The sequence below is a fragment of the Leiobunum rupestre genome, chromosome 6 (assembly GCF_980474605.1).
Source record: "Leiobunum rupestre chromosome 6, qqLeiRupe1.1.hap1, whole genome shotgun sequence".
Classification (NCBI taxonomy): Eukaryota; Metazoa; Arthropoda; class Arachnida; order Opiliones; family Sclerosomatidae; genus Leiobunum; species Leiobunum rupestre.
Genome location: NC_143389.1, coordinates 56,163,099 through 56,184,338, shown reverse-complemented (window position 1 = coordinate 56,184,338; position 21,240 = coordinate 56,163,099).

Genomic DNA, 21,240 nt, shown 5'->3' with positions numbered 1-21,240 from the left:
AATAGCAAGAAATTAGCTGATCTCTCACCAAGAAACCTATATAGTTTACTATAGGAGTAACGTCACAATGTAAAACGCGATTCTCTCAGTGATTTGCTCTCGATAGCCCAATGGAACACGAAATGATTTTCGGAGTACCTAGCTGAGGAGCAGCCTAAGGTATCTTCCTGGAGCAGACAGAGCAGCCCAAAGAAAAAAGCCATCTGTAATACAGGCCATATTATGAACAGTCTCCGAGGGGACCATGTCCTCTAGGAGGGGTTTTACAATCACCGTTTTGTCTGTCTGTGTGCTGCGAACGCGTTACCGGGGCAAAGTCAAAAACCGTGTTTGCAGTTTAAAGGGAGGCAAAACCACCGTGTGACGGTGAGCGTTAATGGATGAATTTGCGGTTGGGTTGGATGCGGTTGTTGTTTTCGTTAACGCTCACCGTCGCGACGATTTCAACTCACGTTTATTGGAAAGTTTGTTTTCTGTAATGTTTATGTGTAGTGTGGGAATGTTGAGTTTGTGTTATGGCGGTTGTGGGTAATGAGTTTGTTGTGTATGCGTTTCGTATGTATGGGTGTTTTCTCTACAACTTCTTCTTATTGATTTTTGGGACGGACCAAGTGCTGAGGGTTACGATAAACGTCTCAACGTCCAAATGGCAGGGTTTCCACCAATTGTTAACGGTATTCATCTTAGTATCAATTTGCGATCGCATCGGGCGGGATTCGCACCCGAGCCCTCCTGCATGACAGGCGAGTGTTCTACCACAGAACCACCGATACATGCAATGGTTAATTGAAAATTATAAGCTCAGCTTATGCGGAAGAGTATATTAATAGTTTTTAATGTCTAAATGTTTTTACGTATGAAAATTTAAAAGTCAAATCTTGTTTTAGCGCAGTCAGAAGAGATAAGATGGTTAAAGGGTAGAACCCGTGGGTGGTCCACCTAGTTAGTTTTTGGTAATTTATTTGTTTTTTTTCAGTCGCATATTTTTATCTATTGTGTGTTAAGCGTATTTAGTTTTTCAAGCGTAATCGTCCATTTATGAAGAAAATTTCGAGTTGTATACATCGTGCTCTTACACTTATGTTGGTCTGGTTTTTAACTGGGTCGTCATTACTTCGTAATTTATTTTAAACGTTTTCTCGACGGATTAAGATGTTTAATGCAGTTCATCAATTGGGTTCGTTTGTTTTTATTTGTAAAGAGCCCTAACTATTCCGTCTACGGTCATTTATTGATATACGAGCTGTCGTTTAGTCAAGTGGCTTTCTGTGCTTTGTGAATGGTACGTTTTTCGCTTCTTGTTAATACATTTTTTATTGGTGTGGATATTTGGACATCTACGATTCCTAATGCAGTCATTGATTTCCTGGGTGTGCGAGATATTGGAAATTGGACGGTATTGGTCTTTTTCATGAGGTATGTGTCACAACGCCAACAGGAAGTCTACGAGTCGTCCACTACCAGATGTCGAATATAGCTATTCTACGGTATCTTCATCAAGGGCGAGTGTTGAAATAAAATGAGCGTTAAAGATGCGGCAAGTATTTCGTAAGCGAGAAAAATACAAATACCCTCTGTAGATATTTCTTTCATTAAAATTTGCTTCGTATTATATTTAACTGATAAACTTGTTCTGTAAATAGGGTTAAATTCAATTGTGAATTGTTTTAGTACGTCTAACTCGCTGTTGTAACTACTTAATTTATATTATTCTGAATAAATTAAACTCGGTTGTTTCGTCTCAATTATTTTAATTAAAATGAAAATTTTATAACGGGCGGGAATGAACCGGGATTACGTTTTTAGTAAATAACTCTGAATTGCGGAGATATCTTTAAGGGTCGTCTCGAGAAATTAATACCACTAGGGACAATTCTTTCGAGGAGAGGTATATTTTGGCTTGCAAACTTGTTTTTTAATACGGCTCTGAGCTTCAGCATTTGATAACCGACAGATGTCGGTAATATGAAGAAAAAAACCAGCAGTGTGACGTCAGCTTGCTAGTTAACTGCTGCATTTAAACGGTGGCGCGTGTGATTTTTCAAGCGTCTTAATACAATCAAACTAAGTTTTATTTGTTTACTTTCTATGATAACGTTATACATGTAATGTAATTGACATGAAAGAATAGACGCTTCAATAAATCATCTTCCCAGGAAATCGCCAAGGAGTAATATTTCCGAGAGCCAAGACCTGCAAGTCACTGATTATATAGTGCTTGTTAAAATAATGGAAATTTTTCACCTTTACGGCAGCAACAAGCATTCCCCATGGCGTTCCCTTTTACCAGGTAGCCTTTTTTACATACTAGGACGTCTCAAACCCGGAACCGGTTTTCTCCACAAAAACTTGAGCGGAACGCGCGCGCAACCATAATCGTTTAATATATTTAACATATTTAATACGGTCAGTAAGAATGTCTAAGATCTTAATTAAATAACGTAGACATTGGACTGTATTACAGACAGCAGCTATGGACTGGTACATAAAGGTTAGCGAATCAAGTTCAGGCTTGGTTGGTAGTCTCATTAGCAAAGTTGGCCGCGGCTTGAAGTTTTTACCCTCTTTTTGAATCCGAGCAAATAACCAAAGCGTCTTGAAGGTTGACCGACGCGTAAGACAAAGCCATTTGAATAGCGAAGAGTTCGATCCTATTTATGGGATGACCGAGTCCATAGCCAACGAGCTGTCGGTATAGATTACTTAGCGTCCTTTTCGTGAGGTTCGAGAGTCGCTAGGAAAAGATGTCGCAGAATATCCGAACTGTTGTCCTCCTTAGCGGTAGTTAGCCCAATCGAGAGAATTGTCGCGGTCAGGGTCGTTTTAACCTTTCCGTATGGCTTAGGCCAAAATCTCTTATAAGCCGACTTTTCGGACCTTCGTAGGCCCTATTATATGGAATCGTAGGCCCTAATGTCTTCAAAAATTTTCGTAGGCCCTAGGCACTTTGCCTAGTCTGCCTTATGGATATGATCGTGGTGGGCCATTCCCAGTATGGCGAACCGTTGAAAGATAAATGGCGACGGGAGGTATTGAAGGGCCAGCTCAGGTTGTGGGCCTGTGCCAATCGCCAAGCCCTGAGGAGGAACGGTAAACGTCCCACCGGGAAGCAATGTTCAAAGTCTCGAGAGGAGACAATCCATCCCTCAAAAAGGATGTGTAGTAAGTAGGAGTGTCCGCCGCGCAGCATGGAGCGAGGTTGAAATCGCGTCTCATGGTTTTATGATCTGTTTCGATCTTAACTGTTATACCTATGATGTAATAATGACATTTTGCACAAGCGTATACTATACCCAGTAGTTCCTTTTTCGATGTGGGCATAACGTTGCTGAGTAGCGTTTAAAGTGGTGGATGCGAATTCGATTGGATTTCCTTCTTGAAGAAGAGCTGCCCCGATGCCTTTTGAACTTGCATCAACAGAGATCATACATGGCTTCTGTAGGGAAAATGCTGCCAAAATTGGTGTTGAAGAAATTGTTTTAAAGAGTCATGGTCAGTTTGTTTTCATCCCAATAAAATGCAGCATATTTTAAGTAGTTCGCGAAGTACAGCAGCTTTTTCTGAGTACGCTGGGAGGAATTTCGTGACGTAGTTGACCATTCCTAAAAATCGTTGGAGGGCTTTGTTATCGACCGGGGGTGGTAAGTCCATAATTGCTTTCACCCTGTCTGGGTCGACTGATATCTGCTCCGGCGTTATGTAATGACCTAGATATTTAATTTTACTCGCGGCCAGTTGCAGTTGGTCAGAACTGAAAGTAAGGCCAACGATTCTTGCCCTTTCCATGATGCGGCGTAGATGGTTGTTGCGGGATTTTATATCCTTATCCAATAGTTTCTGGAAATTCATCACTCGGAAAAAACCTGGACATCACCTGCTGGAACACCTCGGAAGCTGTGAAAATTGAAACGTACCAAACGTAAAAGTATATAAGTATGAGCTAGCATCGGTTAAATCGAAAGTAAGTTCATTTTTTTTCTAATAAAATAAAAATTTACGCTTGTGGGTGTTAGTAATAAACTGTATAAACATCCCAATTTCTTCTAAGCTCTACGGTAGTTTCTATTAGCATGATTGGTTACTGTCGCTAAATTAATTTGGCAGATTTATTGAATCATGATTGTGTTATCCGAAATTCAATTAATAAATAGCAACGTTTTTTGATTCGATGTTAGAGTATCTTATTTTGTTCAAATAAAACCGCCGCTTTTGATGAAATATTTATAACCTTTGGTTAGACGAAAAATAGGCTCGAAAACAAAAGGAAAAATAGTAAATTGCAAGGCAAATTGGAGTACGCGACGAGGTAAAAATAAGACCAATTTTAGGGTTAAACTGTAAACGTAGCTTAAAAGTAACACCAAGAATTTTCAGGTTGGTTAACTCAATCCGTTTCGAATTGTTTTCTACTCGTAGTGTAACCGTATCTGGGAAATTCGTGTAGGTGAACTTTTAAGGCTTGGACTAGTGGGCTACTATAAAGAATTCTGTCGGTTGCGTTTGTTGAATGGTTGAACTCGAACGTTTTATTTAAGTTTTTAATTAATAATTGCATAATATAGAATATTCCGGAAATTGTTTTTTTTTGCTGACCTAAACAAAAAACTGAGCGCTTTTCAGAAGAGAAAAAGGAATAAGGAAAATTTGGAGAAAGAAAAAGAGTTTCTTCGTAATGTTCCTAAGTTAAAATTGTTCTTTAGCCCTTCCAAACCTAGTACCAGTACATCAACCACAGGCTCTGGCGATTTCAGTGAAGATTATCCACCGACAAACATGTCTGACTCTGATTTTGACGAAGTTAACGAGTTACCTCAAATTTCTGAAAACCCTCCATCAGTCTTAAAAACAGATTATGTTTTTAGTGACGATCTTGCCGAGTGGATATTGGATGGTTCCCAGAATTCCGACGCTACTATCGAGCACTTCGTACAAAATGGCGTGAAACAAAATATGGATTCCGATTTTTCTGGTTCGAAGCGCCAGTACGCAAATAAAATTAGGTATCTAACCTTTTCACTCTTTAGTCGAACATTGCCAAATGGTGAAAAACTATCTAGACCTTGGCTAGTATTTTCTAAAACCAAAGGTGCAGTGTTCTGTGCTCCTTGCAAGATGTTCGGAATATCGCGTTCACCGCTGGCTAATAACGACTAGAAAAATGCTAATCATAGGATAAAAGAACATGAAAATTCAAACGATCACAGATCAGCATGTGCGAAGCTTTTAGCAAGGAAGAACGCTGGCGGTAGAGTTGACAAGAATCTAGTTCTTCAAACGGAAGAAGAAATAAAATACTGGCCTGAAGTTTTGAGGAGAATTGTGGCTGTTATCCGGTCATTATCTGCACGTGGATTCAGAGGTACACGGGAGAAATTTGGATCTAGAAACAGTGGAAACTATGTCATGACATTAGAGCTTTTGGCAGAGTTCGATCCTTTTTTGGACAGGCACATAAAAAACTACGGAAACAAAGGATGCGGCACAACATCATACCTTTCGTCTACAGTATGCGAAGAAATTATCGATATCATGGCAGAAAAGGTCAAAAGCACGATCGTGATTGAGATAAAGCAGGCTAAATATTTTTCCATCTCTGTGGGATTGACTATTTTGTTGAATTTCTGAACTGTCTGAAATGCTGAATTTAGAAGGTAACCTTCTATAAATCCTATTATTGGAACTTTTTGACTATTTTGCTGAATGCTGAATTTCTGAACTCAAAATTTCAAATCGCTTCATTTCGGCTTCGGCACGGTTTCTGAACGGTTTCTTTTCGGTTCTTTCTGAACTTTTTGACTATTTTGCTGACGGCTATAAATGCGTTGTTGAAATTTTGAGTTCAGAAATTCAAAATTCAGCAAAATTAATTACTTAACTTGTTACTTGGTTGGGTTATTATTATATATTTTTCTATTGGTTATTTTTCTTGTTTTATTTCGTCTATCGAAAGTGTTCATAATGTGGGGGAGAGTTCATGTCTACGATTTTTTGTTTGCATTGATTTTTATCGGCTTCGTTGGGTTGTCGTCATGAGCCCACGCAGTATTTATTAGTGCTTTCACTTATAGTTTTGGTTTTCGCTTTAACTTTTGTTTTCCATATAAATTTGATTGGTTGGTTTTTGTCTATAAAATAGTTTCTCGCACGTATATTTTCGGTTTTCTATTTTCTATTTCTCATTTTGTTACTTTGTTAATTTAATAACTTTTTTGTCTAAAGTTTGTGTTTTGTTCTATTGATATTAGTGCTCGGATTTCGATTAATTTTTATCCATGAATAAAATAAGCTCGGTTATATTTAAATAGCCAATAGTTGAATAAAAATTGTAAAATGTTTAAGTGAATAAGCCTATTATTTAAACAAAACAACAATTATTTAAATAAATGCCACTTTTATTCAAATAAATGCTTGGTTGCGTAAAAACATAATTAAATAAGTTAAAATGATATTCTTTTTACCAACGTTTTTTAAATAAATCAGAAAATTTGTGGATAATGAATAAACGATTCCGGGCACTAATTGATATTGTAAATTTGTTTAAGGCAATAACATATTTACTATAATTATAAAAAAAACTACTGGTTGGGATAGCACCGGGATTAGGTTTTTTTGGAGGACGCATTGAATATGGCGAAATATCGTTGAGTGCCGTGTCCAGTAGTTAATACACCCAAGGGAAATTTCTTCCGAGGAGTGATAAACAAGTTGGCAAGCTTGCCAAAATATACAACGACATATTAAAGGGGCTCCAAAGTTCGATGGCAAAAAAAAATTGAGCATGTTTTACCTTCCCCCCAACCCCTCACTCGGTCTTGGCAGAGGCGGGCAGAGTCAACCGTAAATTTCGCACTTTACACATTTTGCCACCGAACTTTGGAGCCCTTTTAAATTTAATAACACTGTAGAGAACAATCGTACTAAAATGAGCGAACTGCGAACAGAGTAGAGCGCGTTCTCATTAAATGAAAACCATTATGTACAAACACTAGAATTCAACGCGTAGTGATAAAAAAGTCTTCAGAGTGATAAAAGTCTTCAACACTTTCCCTCGATGAAGACTCTTTCGTGCACATGAAAATTTACCGCTGCTAGCTGGTCTTTACTGTGGCATACTGGACGTCGATTATCCCTTCTTGAACCAGTTTCCGTACATAGTATTGGCAAAAACCGATGTGTTTAGTCCTTGGTAGAACTGTGGATTTCGAATAAAATTGATGGGTCCAGCGTGATCGACATGATAGATTGAATGACAAGAATCAGATGTCTATTGCGGCTTCTGTGGCATCTCAAGTTCTGTTGTCGAGAGGTCGAGTAAATTTCTTTTCGGCTGACCCAACTGACTGTTTTTGATCCCATGAGACAAGCGATCGTCTTGTCTTCTCACAACCTTCGCAATCTGCGTCGCTGTATGGTAAGATGATCGAAGCGTAATCAGTTCTAAACCACAGTTCTAGAATTGTTCCTCTCAGGTAGTGAAAGTGTTTTCTTATAGCTAGAAAGGTCCGATTGACAGCGAACTCGATGTCGGTCGTGTGCCTAAGACTACGTAGCATAGGCTCCTGATAACTGAGGAGTATATCGTTGAATTGAATAATTTCCGGCCTTCTTCACTCGTATCTGCTGTGCTGGTAGGCGTCTTTACAGGTTTACAGTTTTTCATGTTGAAACACTCGAAGATGCTTTCGACATAGGCGCTCTTATGCAGAAAAACCGAGTCATCTATCGCGTGGTCGGTCTTCAGGCCAACGTTATATGAAGTGATCTAGATCTCCTCTGTTGATCCATATTTACGTAAGACTGTCAATTCGCTCGTTCCAGCAGCGTGACTATTGCTTCAGACTTTTTCTAAATCTTCAAACTCCTTGAAGAAACGCTGACTTCACGTCAAATTGCTGTAGATACTGTTGCAGGGGACGATACCAAGGAAGACTCAATCGGGTGACTGTTCGGAAAAGTCATATAGTAGTCGATTCCTTCACGTTGCATAGAGCCCTTTGCTACCAGCTGAGCATTGCGTTTGACGATAGTGCCAACTTCGTTATTCTTCGTACAGAAGATCCAAGATTTTCTGATCAGGCGGGAGACTGATTATCTCGTAAACTTCTTACTTTTTCATGGCAGAGATCTCGTCGGAAATCACTTTCTGTCATTTCGTGGACTTGAAAACACTTAAGTCGCTGTTTTTGGAAAAGCGTTGCAGATCAAGATGAATGCCTTATTTCTACTATGACAGGTATTGCAAGACGTTGGTTTCATCAGCCCTGAACGGTCTCGAAGAACAGGACTGACTGCTTCGGCTGACGTCGAATGTTTACGAATCATTTTGTTCCAAGATTGAAGGATTTGGTTTCCCAGTTCACAGCTCATACGGCGTCTTCCATGAATACGGGTTGGCACGGTGCGATTTAAGGTGTCATATTTACTGCTTCAGCTCAAAGCATCATTGGCAAATATGGCTTGCAGTATGGCTCAAACAGACTCAATTATTGCACGGTTCTCCCTCTCAGCAACCTCTTTCTGCTCTAGTGTGTACGGCATCGTGGTAGGATGATTGAGGCCTTGTTGCTTTGTCACTCGGTGAAACTCTTCGTTAACGTACTCAGTCGGTGACCAGCTCTTGATCCATGTAGTTGTAACTGGCAAGAAAGTCTTTAAAGCGGTATATAACCTCCAATTTCTTTGCCAAGAAAAACGCAATTCACGCTCGTGGCAATTCTGGAAATTTTCATTCTTGTTTCCCGGATCAGCCGCGAGATGTGCAGAATTCATTGCACATTCTACCTTGATGTAAAGATAGAATAGGTTTTTGACTTTTCCTGGTAGGCCATTTATCTTTGATATTCTCGGCATGAAGTCGCCGTAGCTGTGAATTCCAGGTTGACGTTTCGTTTCATAGTGCTCTTAAAGGGGAAGACGTTGCAAAACCACTGATGTGACAAAAATTATAGATAACCTCTCGGTGAATCTTATACCCGATGTGTAAAAGTACAGAAATAGCGCCTTCACAGTCTACATCAGATTGTTGTATTTATATACCCCGTGCACCGCCAAAGCATTACAGGGGTTACTCATCATTTGTCCTGACCGAGCCGTCGACCTGTATACAAAAATAGGAAACGCTTCCTAAAACACGTACACAAAACAGTATACACCCGTATACCTGCATCACCTACTCACGACTCACTCGTGAGTTCGTCAAAATTCACAACGATATAACGCATTACACGTTCAAGATCGTTGATCGTTTCGTTATACAGATTATGGAGACCATTCTCGTGGATTGGTCTCCTTAACAGATGGTTCGTTTTCGGACAATTACGGACATAGGGCTCTGAGTCTGCTTCCAGAGCACCACATATGCATTTGGGCGATGCAATATGACCCAGGTTGAACAGGTAAAGTGGGAACTACCGTGCCCACTTAGGATTTGCGTCAAATAGTAGTTCGTGTTGAAGCTACCATTGACCTTAGGAAAGTACTTCTTAGTTACCTTTCCTTTCTCACTCTCATCCCACGACTCCTGCCACCTTTGAGTCGTCACCTCATTGAGCCACCTTTTAATCACCAAACTTAGTTGGCTTCATCTCCTTCACCTCTGGAAGATCGGTTGCTGACTTTGCAAGAAAGTCAGCCCTTTCATTCCCTGCACACCCAGTGTGCGACTTTATCCAAGTAAAGTTTACTTGAGTCTCCATCCGTTTTAACACCTTACGGATATCATGGCATAAACCATGATTGTTTTTATGATTGCTTATTGCGTTTATAGCAAAAAGACGTTGACCATGCGTCATTAACCAGCAAATACCCTCGTGTATTGCTAAGAGCTCAAGAGAAAACGCATCCACCTTACCTCGTTGTACACTTCCACACCATCTCTGTACACAGCAAATGCCACTCCGGCACCCCGACCGGACAACGAACCGTCAGTAAACACCTCTATCCCATTGCCATTGGGTAGTTGCTCTGTGATGTTTATAATGCTTCTGACCGCTGGGTGGTCCTCCCATGGGTCGCCTGGGTAGAGGTAGTTACCACGTCGTAACTCCACCCCACAGTGCTTGCTGCCTTCTCTAAAAGAAAAGGATCTGAACACAGCAGCTTCCTGACTCACCACCAGGTCCAACGGTTGAATACCAGAAAGGACCCGCAGCGCATCGCTCGAGACAGTCTGGTAAGCACAAGTAATACGAAGGGCCGAAATTCTCTGTATTGAGCTTAACTTCCTCACCATCACACTGTTTTGTGTGCTCTTCCACCAAGCACCGGAAGCGTAAGCCACTACTCTCACAATACACCCATTGTAGATAGTCCTTAACGCTTTATGGTCGAGGCCCCCCTCGACCTTTGCAAAACAAGCAATGCTTTGCACAAGCTTCGTCACCCGGACACTTACTTCCTCGAGATGAGGAAGAAAGGAAAGCTTGCTGTCGATGGTGACACCGACAACTTTCAACTTGTCAACGTTTGCAATGTTGACGGCTCCCTTATAGATTGGGAGCCTTTTCATTATGGATTTTGCGGCGAAGTTGATAGCCGCCGACTTTTTAATGGAAAAACTCAGCTTATAGACTTGGCTCCACTTAGTCAATTTATCCACGATCACATTACCCCCAAAATAATGACTGCGAGTCATCCGCGAAGGCTTGGATTCACAGTCTACAGACATTTGCGCTTTGTTTGCGATTCCGTTACTCCGTAGTCGAAGTACTAGCAGCTTCAAACACGGTTCGAGCAACCAGGCCATTTGCCACGAAGAGACCTCCGCCGTTGTTGCTACTTCCATTAATTCCTCCGTTGCTTCCTGCCGACGCTTTCTTTGGTTACAGACAGTCCTTCGAGATACAACCCAACGTATCGCTATGTTGCATTTCGGCTTATATCTTCAGATTTCCGTTTCTTCGGACAGTTCTCGTTTTCATCACTGGATGTCATCGCTAAGCTACTTGGCACTGAACGCGACTTCATGACTCAATTGAAAGTATTAGAGACATTTTTAGAAACTAACTCAAAACTAGGTGGTTTCTTTTCGCCTGTTCTCGGACTAAAAGTGTACTCTTTTTAACCTAAAACGTTTTATTCGCCTGTTCCGGGGATGAGAATTACTACGCCCCATAAACTATTCGCTTGTTCCGGAGTATTAGGGCTACTCTTTTTACTCCTTCTGAAAAGGAGGTGTCAAGAGAGTAAATCGGATTTTTTCGTCTGCTTGCCAGAATTTATCCGCTGAAAAGGTCACAGTCAGCCATTTTGGAAAAACGTTTTTACTCCGACTCAAAATATTCGCTACCACGTAATCGGAGTAAAATGACGTCATAGCGTTAATCTTCTTACCCTACTCCGAAATCCCGGAAGAAGGAAATTCGCACGCGCCAGCTGAAAGGAAAAATGCGTGCGCTATAAACTTCAGCGTTACAAATAAAACCTAGGAGCAACAAACACCAGGAGACCGCAGCTAGCTATTTAACAAGCTAACGCAGGGTTGTGTACAAATTTCATTGGACGAACCTTTACGCTGAACGTTTTACGGGCGGGGAGTTCTGCGTTTCTTGCTCCTAGATAAAACTAACATATACACGAGACTATTTTATTCGGTGACATAGAAATAGAAATGAGACTAGAACCACTATCGGAAGGGGGGAGATGTACCAGCTAGAAGGCCGCCATTAGAGTGGAATCGCGCACATCCGCGCCATCTAATAAACAAATTATAACTAAATATGATCGATCGGTTTTCGACATTGTAGAGTTGTAAAAAAGACAGATTTATTATTTTATTATATTATTATTATATTATATAAGTTATGTAAACAGCTACGAAAATCATTACGTTCGCAAGAATCTACATTTCCGTAAAATGCAGTTTTATAAACGTTTTAGATTTACTGGCCTTGAAATAAAATTAGCTTAAGAAGCTTGTCTAATTGCTTTCCTTTTCATTTCCAGGTTTTTGTCTCTGGAAATTTTATTCCGGCGAACTTTGGCATATAACATAATTGGATTCCTAATTAAACTATTGCGATGATTACCCATCCCCAACTCAACTTCAAACATCAGGTCTTGAAGTTCGCTGATAATGAAAAACACTTATATTCCCAGATTAGTTTAAAATCATTCCTATAGTATTACATACCAGGAAACTATATAGGTATACACTTGGAATGTCTAAGGAAGATTTTTACGGCCGTGATGAAGCTCGTAGAAACGGGTGTGTCTTAAAGCGAGAAAACTCTCGCGCCTCGCTATCCTAAATATTCCTAATTTGACGAATCTCGTCATTAAGCCTAGTCATGGTTATTATATTATTAGCTTACCTGATTATCTCTTTTATAACCAAACCTGAAATTAGGTATCACTACACTTTTTTCGCGAAGAACATTATAATTACTTCAAAATATTAAGTACAATAAGAAATTGAGGTTTTTAAATCCATTGTTTTATAAGGCTTTTTTTGCGCGGGAAGATCGCCTATTTGTTACCATGACGACGCATTCTTTTCGCGTCAAACCTCGAGCCAATGAATTTGTTACGTAGTTAAGCCCCACCTTTTTCTCGACGCGCTTTCGTATCACCGTCCCAATGGAACCTTAGACATTCCAAGTGTATACCTCTATAGTTTCCTGGTTACATAGTGACTCTCTAAAACAATAACATTGGAAAACTATGGAAATTACCATGCAGAAAGTATAAATGTAAGATTTTGGTCCGGGATTCGGTTCTTGTTTCCACGGTTTTATTAAAGAAAAACATTCTTATGACTTTTTTATAGACCCTTAGATAAAACATCTTCAAGGAAATCGCCAAGAAGTAATATTTCCGAGAGCCAGGACCTGCAAGTCACTGTTTATATAGTGCTTGTTAAAATAATGAAAATTTTCCACCTTTACGGCAGCAACAAGCGTTCCCCATGGCGTTCCCTTTTAACCAGGTAGCTTTTTAAGTTTTTAGACATATTAAGGCTTGGAAAAAACACGATGTTATGTTTACAGGTGGAAAGTTTCCATTATTTCCACATGCACTATATTAACAATACCTTGTGGTTCCTGGCTCTCGTAAATATTACTTCTTGGCGATTTCCTGGGAGGATGATATATTTAATCACCTATTTGACTATAGCAGACGCTAAATCATAGGCACTACCTCGGAGAACAGGCTGAGAAATAAGGAATTTTTTATTAAACTGGACCTGTGGCCAGAAGAACCTAGGTAGTTTAATTAAAAAACTGGACACTGGCCACTTACCATTTTTAACCTTCAAAATCAGGCTTTCATAATTTATGGTCAAATTATCTATTCTTGACAATATGCGCTAGGGCATTGGCTTCGAGCTTAGAAAAGATAGCGCTATCTACTTTAATAGTTAATACCTGTCAACTAAATGTGTGAAGAAATAGCAGACGACTTTTGAAAAATAATGTAACATTCAGCTTGAATATCGAGATAATATTGAATGAGCAGACAGCTTTCATACATTTGATTTAAAACTCAGTCGGTAGGCGGCGATACTTCTGACCCAAGTTTAAACTACGCACGAAGCTTATAGACCAGACCCGAACAAGCCTACTGAGAGAGAGACTTTTTATATTTCTTTTTGCTAACTGCTAAATTCGCTTCTTCTATACTGTCTGTAGAGTGTAGAATAGACAGACTTACGATTTCCATACACGCAATTGACACAAGGCCAAGCACACAGCGTAGAAGCAAAGACCAAACAATTTTAGGGATTAATATAGTATTTTTTTTATGAACTAAAATCTTGAAGGGAAAAACTTTGAATAAATTAAGTGGTCACCAGGGCCACTAACACCCCAAGCATTTAATTTTTAAACTGGCCCAGCTAATTTTTAAACTGGCGATTGGCCTGTGATAGTGCCTTATTTCTCACACTGTCGGAGAAGCTAGCGCTGCGCCGTTACGCCACCTATACTCGTTTCACTCACGAATATACTGCGATTTAAAAAAACGGACAACGTTATCGTTAAAAGAAAACAACATGTACAAACTCTAGACTTCAGTGCCTAGTGCTAAAAAAGCAATTACCGGTTTTTATGTTCAACAGCTTGAAACTGTTAATTTGAAGTTTTAGCTAATTTCAAAAATAATGTTACAATACAAAATGTTTCAGTCGACAACCTGAGAGTCCAGAAGTTTTGAAAAATCGGCAGAGCAGTCGAAAAATGCATTTCGCCGCCCAGTGACGTAAATGAATACTTATCTTGTAAGATATATATTATATACTTATGATATTATTAATGAAAGGCTTTATGCTTAAGTAACCGGAGCAAATAAAATACCTTCATAAATCAGGGAGTACAGAACGGGAGTCGTTTCGACAGATCTTTTAGGGTTCTCAACCAAGAAGCCAGAGAATCGAGGTGGGGTGGGTTGAAAGTGGGTGGAAAGGTTGGCAAAATACGGGACAAGATACGGCTTTTTGCGCCATCTACCTAATTTTTGTGACTTTGTTGTTTATGGAGGAAGTGGATGCTGCCGTTTTTCATTAGATAACGTAGATCCTAATTGTAAATATTTAAATTATCTTACGACCGGCAATATTCCAAGTTTCTTGAGTAAAGCGTATCATTTTTAGGATATAATACAACGGAAATCATAATACTAAATCAATGTAAATATAATTTTGTATCATATTTCAAACCTTAAGCCTTTGCAATGATTGGCTAATATATTTCCCATTTTTGCCTTTAACATGTCCTTTTTAAACACATTCCCTAAAATAGAAAAATAAATTGTATTAAATTATATAAAATAATTATAAGATCTGTTAAAATAATTACAATTTTTTTTCTTTTGACTTTTGAAAGTCGATTTATGTAACATTGGTCCATGCTTATTTTCACCACGTGTGTAAAATTTGAATTTCTTAACAAAAACCACATGGCCGCTGATAATAGATGGCGTTATTTAGTCGAGGTGTCCCGTATTTTGCAGAGGCGCCGGCTGAAGTGTAGCTCATTGCAGCAGAACCAAAAAACCCCCCTCTTTTCATCTCCCGTTCTGTACTCCCTGCATAAATAGTCTTTTCCACAAAATAAGCTACGCTTGCCATAGAAATAGAAATTAGACTAGAAGCACTGCCCTTTCCGCCAATCCCAAGGGAAACAGGCGAGCTAGAAGGCTGACCAAGGACAGTAGATACAGGGACGAGAAAGTGTATTGGCGGCCTCTGTTGGAATATATCACCTAAAACGACCTAAACGCAAGGAGAGTTAGTTGTAAACAAAAAAAATGGCGGTCACCTAATTTTAGCGGTGCTTAAGTGTTCAAAACAAATGGGCATTTTATTATTTACGCTCGTAGTTTTATTTTTAATTTATCATCAAAATGGTAAAAACTAACTACAATAATACTGTCCATGGTGAACCCATAGATATAAGAAATGTATATAAAGGTCTAGATAAATTTCGGGGCGTCTAAGCCTAACATAAAATACGGAATTGACACCTAGCAGACACCGAGGAAGGCACGTGACCAAGAGCGCGAGCTCTCTAAGCATTTTAGTACTAAGTACTTGACCTTTCCGCAGGCCGTAGGCTTTAGACACCATCTGTTGGTGACTTTTAGTATAATTTTTAAGCAGGAGACAATGGCTCTCGCGACGATAGCACGAGCTTTCTTACCGATAGATAGCGCCTTATAAGGATAGCCTGCAAAAATTACGCGTTTCTGCTAGCTGTCACCTCCGTATTCACTCCCTTTGAAATATTTTATCTAGACCTTTATATACGTTTCCTATATCTATGGGTGAACCACGCCTGTATCTACTGTCCTTGGGCTGACATTAGGGTGGAATCGCGATGTACGCGCCATCTGACAAACGCATTAAACATTGTCGCCATGGCTACGACGCGAATTTCGAAGAGGAAAAAAAGGCGATCTACTGCGCATCACGTCGTGCGCAGCGGTGGTCTTTTCGTGTTTAAATTTTTGCGTCTAAAAGCATATCCGCAAAAATGGTTAAAAACTGCGCTTTTTCACATTGTAAAGAGAGATCTGGGAAAGAAATCAAATTCTCATTTCATAAGTATGTAATATTATAGTAAATATTTTAAATTAATCTTGGAATAAGAGATTTTTTTTTACAATAAGATTTCCTCTGAGAAATACTGAATTACTAGGAAAATGGGTTTTAGCGGTAAATCGCGAAAATTGAACTCCATCTTCAATTACTTCATATGACTGTGTGTAGTAAACATTTTCTGCCGGATGAAATATACTTTCAAAATGGAAGGCACCATTTGAAAGCAAATGCTGTACCTACACAAGTAAAAATTACCCTTTACATTCTGAAATAAAAAACTAACTGAAATATGAATAATTTCTTTATTAAAACAAGAATTTGAAAGAGCTCCAAAAATATCTATTCCAGAACAAAGCATATTTACATCTTCTAGAGTATGCCAATTTATTGATTTTAGTAATTGTTATTTAGTATCCCTATTTATCAGAGGTTATTTCAGAAAACCTACGGAAAAAGTGAACTACCGGAAACCACTCAATTTGACTTGACTAATACTGATGATAGTTTAAAAGACACTGAAACCAAGATTTTGGAATCTCATGTAGGCATATTTTAAACCACACCGAAATAATTAAAATTTAGTTAAACTGTGATGATTTGTGGTATTTCAGACTTACAATGATTGCGCAAAGTTAGCTTGTGACTTTAAGGGTGACACGGTAGATATAGTAGATTCTTGAGATTTTTTATGATTTTCCTAAAGCTGTTTAAATAACTTAATATAATGTCAAATAAATAAATAAAAGTTTTTAATACGTTGCCTACGATCTGTTTTATGTTATTCCACGTGACCATTTGACTTATTTAGTTTAAATTGTTTCTATGAGATGGCGCGACTATCGCGATTCCACTCTGATGGCAGCCTTCTAGCTGGTACGTCCCCGCCCAATCCAATCGTGCTTCTAGTCTAATTTCTATTTCTATGACGCTTGCTGATCTTTTTTTTATAGTTACAAAGTGGTGTCGGCCCGAGGCCTTAGACACTAATGCTTGCTGATCTGGTTTTTATGTAGATCATTTGTCACGATATACGTAGAAATTCAGTTCAGCTCTGCTTAAAAACAGGGTGCGTCGTGTGTCCAGGGGTTATCGTAGTAAAACGTCATCGATACGTCACCCGTGACGCAGAAGCAACATCAAAACATGTAAGGTTATTTAATCCATGATCTAAACAATAACTTTATAGAAACGCCTATTAATCACTCGAGCAACATAATAATTTGACAGACAAATTCAAAACATCTAGTTCAGTTTTACCAATGTAGATGGCTCTATATTATCTATGCTCGAGAGTTAGAAAGAGTTTCGGGAGAGTTTAAGTAGTTTACATTTTTTCAGGGGCGTAGGAACCGGGAGGCAGGGAGGGGCACCGAATGTTATTGCCCCCTCCAACTTTTTAGTCAGTTGAAATCTTCAAAAAGGCTCAAATTCTAATTTTAAAAGCATATTAAGCTTATAGAACCTCAACTGTGTTTAAATTTCAGTCTTTTCCCGCCAATTTACATAGTAGTAAACAGTACACATGCATTCGGAGAAGCTACACTCCATTAAAAATTAAAAACCATTCTCCAGACCCCTTTTCGTTTCTCTTTGCCCCCTCCAATTTCTTGAACGGTCCTACGCCCCTGCATTTTTTTAAAGGATTTTTAAATTAAGCTGTTTTTCAGATAAAATTTTGAACGAGCAGACAGCTTTCACACGTTTAGAGTTTCAGCCTAGAAACATTTTAATCTGCTATTTCTTCACACATTTAGTTGGCCGATATTTAAGCAGATGGCGCTTTATATTTCTAAGCTCGAACCCCCATTGTGATTTCTCACTCCACGACTCTTTACTTTATTTAGATGTCAGCTAAAATGTATCAGTTGAAAAATAATGAATGGCCATGGAAAAAGACGGGAGGCGAGAGTCGAGACAGAGAAAACTCATTACACCTGAAATGGTCGCCCATCAACTCCCAAGGCGCGCGATATGGTCCAGTGGCGCCCCCGTCATTTGAAGCTTTGTTATTTTTCATCCTCCGTCTTTCTCACTCAGATCCGGAGGAGAAACGGATCTCCATCCTTGAAAAGGGAAGGGATTTGCTTCACTGCAAACCATAATAGAACCAGAGGCCTACCAGGGGGTGAGGGAGACGGGACCCGGACCCGAGTGAGATTTGAGCTAGCAAAAAAGGGGGTAATAGCTAATTAAGGGTGGCGCGATTAAGTTTCACGAAAAAACCAAAAATAAATCTCGTATCGTCTCTTCAATCTATAAAAAAAAAGATTGGAAATCAGTGCCCCTTTAATTAATTTCTGGGTGCGCCACTGCTAAAGATAATATTTCTTTTGTTCACCATCGACCAAACCCAAACTAACAGCTCTTTAAAGGAAAGAAGATTGCCTTATATGATCTGCTACTTTTACGTCTGATAATTATAATATGTGTTTCTATAAAATAAAATAATAAAAAATTCCAAGTATAAAGTATTTTTCCTCCGCGTCACGAGCTTAAACTTTTTAGTACTTTATTGGCACGCTCGTTTCGCACGAGAAACTTAAAATTTCCAAATCTTTATCGACTTCAACGCGTGTTCTATATCATCAATAACAGGAATCCATACCTCTACTAGGAATGCTTATCGCGGCAGATTTTCGTCTCGATGGGGCTGACGGTTTTTTATGACGTTACTATGTTAAATTAACAAACAACAACGTGAGAGTGGAGCGCGCGCAATGGGGATTTTTTCTCGCGTAGGCTGGGCCAAAGCCGTCAGAGTGATTTTACCATACGCGATACGGCCAGATAAGCATTCCAAGTAGAGGCATGGATTCCTATCAATAACTATTAGCTTTATAGGAATTATACAGTTGTTCTGCTGTTTTCCCAAAAGGGTTTTTCGTATTTATGTTTTCAAGCCACGTTTTTCACCTATAATTTCATTCATTTGCTTTAATATAATTTAGATTTTGTTGATTTAGTAATAAAAAATTTAATTATCTTTGTTCTTCTTTGGGAAACTTGAAAAAAGACTAGACATTTTGTTATAAATATTATAACAATTTTTGGACGCGCATCTATTTGGAGCCATGCTTAATCATTCTTATAATTTCATTCATTTGCTTTAATATAATTTAGATTTTGTTGATTTAGTAATAAAAAATTTAATTATCTTTGTTCTTCTTTGGGAAACTTGTAAAAAGACTAGACATTTTGTTATAAATATTATAACAATTTTTGGACCCGCATATATTTGGAGCCATGCTTAATCATTCTTATTAAATTTACCATGTGATTCTGAATTATTTCCTTTTTCCTTTGGTTGGTTTTACTTCGTACCAATAGATGGCGCAACATACGGTCTTCGGGAAAAGTTTCATATCTCCCATAGCCCAGCTAATATAGGATCTCTGCTATAACTAGTGACGTGAAAAAAAACATTTACACGTGACCTCTAGTATTTTAGACAAACGCCTATTCCAGAGAGTACAACGCAATCGGGAGTTGCAAAATTTACAATAGAAACCAAAAACCACCAAAATCAATTCAGTTCTTGCATAATAAAACGAGTTTATAGAATCAAATCCCCCTTCTTTTTAGGATGAAATTATTAATCTTGAATTTGATCTCGATGAAGACAAAGATCAAATTATATCAAGAATGCATTTCAAGTACCTAAGAATATGGAACTACTCGCATACGTTGTAGCAAAGGCTAGTCTTCTTTTGAATTTTCGTCACAATTTTTCAGGCAGTAGATCGCCATCTTACGTTTGTTATTTAAAAGCAGACGAACTTTCGCTACAAATTTTGCCAGGATTGCACCCAGGGCTAGACCAAAGAATAAGATAATATAGACCTCGTAGTACCTAGATTCGAAATCACTGGCTTTTACTTAGTCAATAGCGTTTACCCACTTCCCGTCGTAACTCCGAAAATATTCACTCCGTAGTTACCGTGATTAAGCCTAGCTTTTTGAAACCGCCTCATTAAGTATAAATCAAAGAGACATCTTTAATTAATACGAAGCAAATAAACAGGCGTCGAAACGTTAAAATGTACCCCTTATTGTCGGTAGGCGTGCACCGTCCTTTATAATAACGTAGGCAATGAGCAGACAGCCATTACATACTCAATTTAAAACTCGGTCGGTAGGGGGCGATACTCGCGTCCAAAATTTAAACTACGTACGAAGCCTATACACGCATATTCTTAGTATAACCGAATGAATTCTCGATTCTACGTGGTTAAAAGGGCCCTCCAAGAAAATATAGGGCTAAATATGACCTTTGTAATTTATGGGTTATAATGGTCGAGCCGAGATAATCAAATGTTTCCTTCTTCGCTATAATATTAAAAGGATATAAATAAATGGGTTTCCACGTGAACCGGCGCGAAGTCACGTCCGTAATAATCCACAGGGGTCACGTCCCGCCCATATTATGTCGAGCTAATTTCGCGAGAGGCCGGAAAACGAGCTCCGTAATTAAAAGTAACGTTATGTCGTTGCCGCGACAGATTATCCAAAAGAGGGGAAAGTTTCGCGTCTCTGGGGAACGAACTACTTACCTCCTCGGGTTCGTGGTCAAAATAAAATAAAATCGCGCAACGCTAGATGGCGACGGAGAAGGCTGCTTTTAATGGCGGTCCACTCGACTCCTTATCTGCTCCTTACACGCCGTTTCATTTCTTCCAAGACAATGGCTTCCAAGATAGCGCGATTTTCAAGTTCAAGGGGATTTAAGAACAAGCTTTAAACTTCATCTACATAGACGAAACACTACTAACTGGGGACAAGCTAGTAATTTGTTATATCTTTTTGTCGGCAGAATCACTACCAGGTTACGTTGGCGGTGATAAATACCAGTGAAAACGCGTTTTAGATTTCAAATTCCAATAAGTAAATTTTACGCTCCGATTCAATAGTTTGTAAATATTTCGCGGAATAGGCGCTTAAATAAAATAGCCAAGATGTAATATTTCCAAGAACCACGACCTGCAAGTTACTGTTTATATGGTACTGGTAGAAATAATGGAAACTTTTCACCTGTACGGTTTTAACCAGGTAGCGTTTTTTGACATATTAAAGCTTAGCAAAAACACGAAGTTCTATTAACAGGTGAAAAGTTTCCATTATTTCAACCAGCACTATATAAACAGTAACTTGTAGGTCCTGGCTCCTGGAAATATTACTTCTTGGCGATTTCCTGGGAGGATGATTTA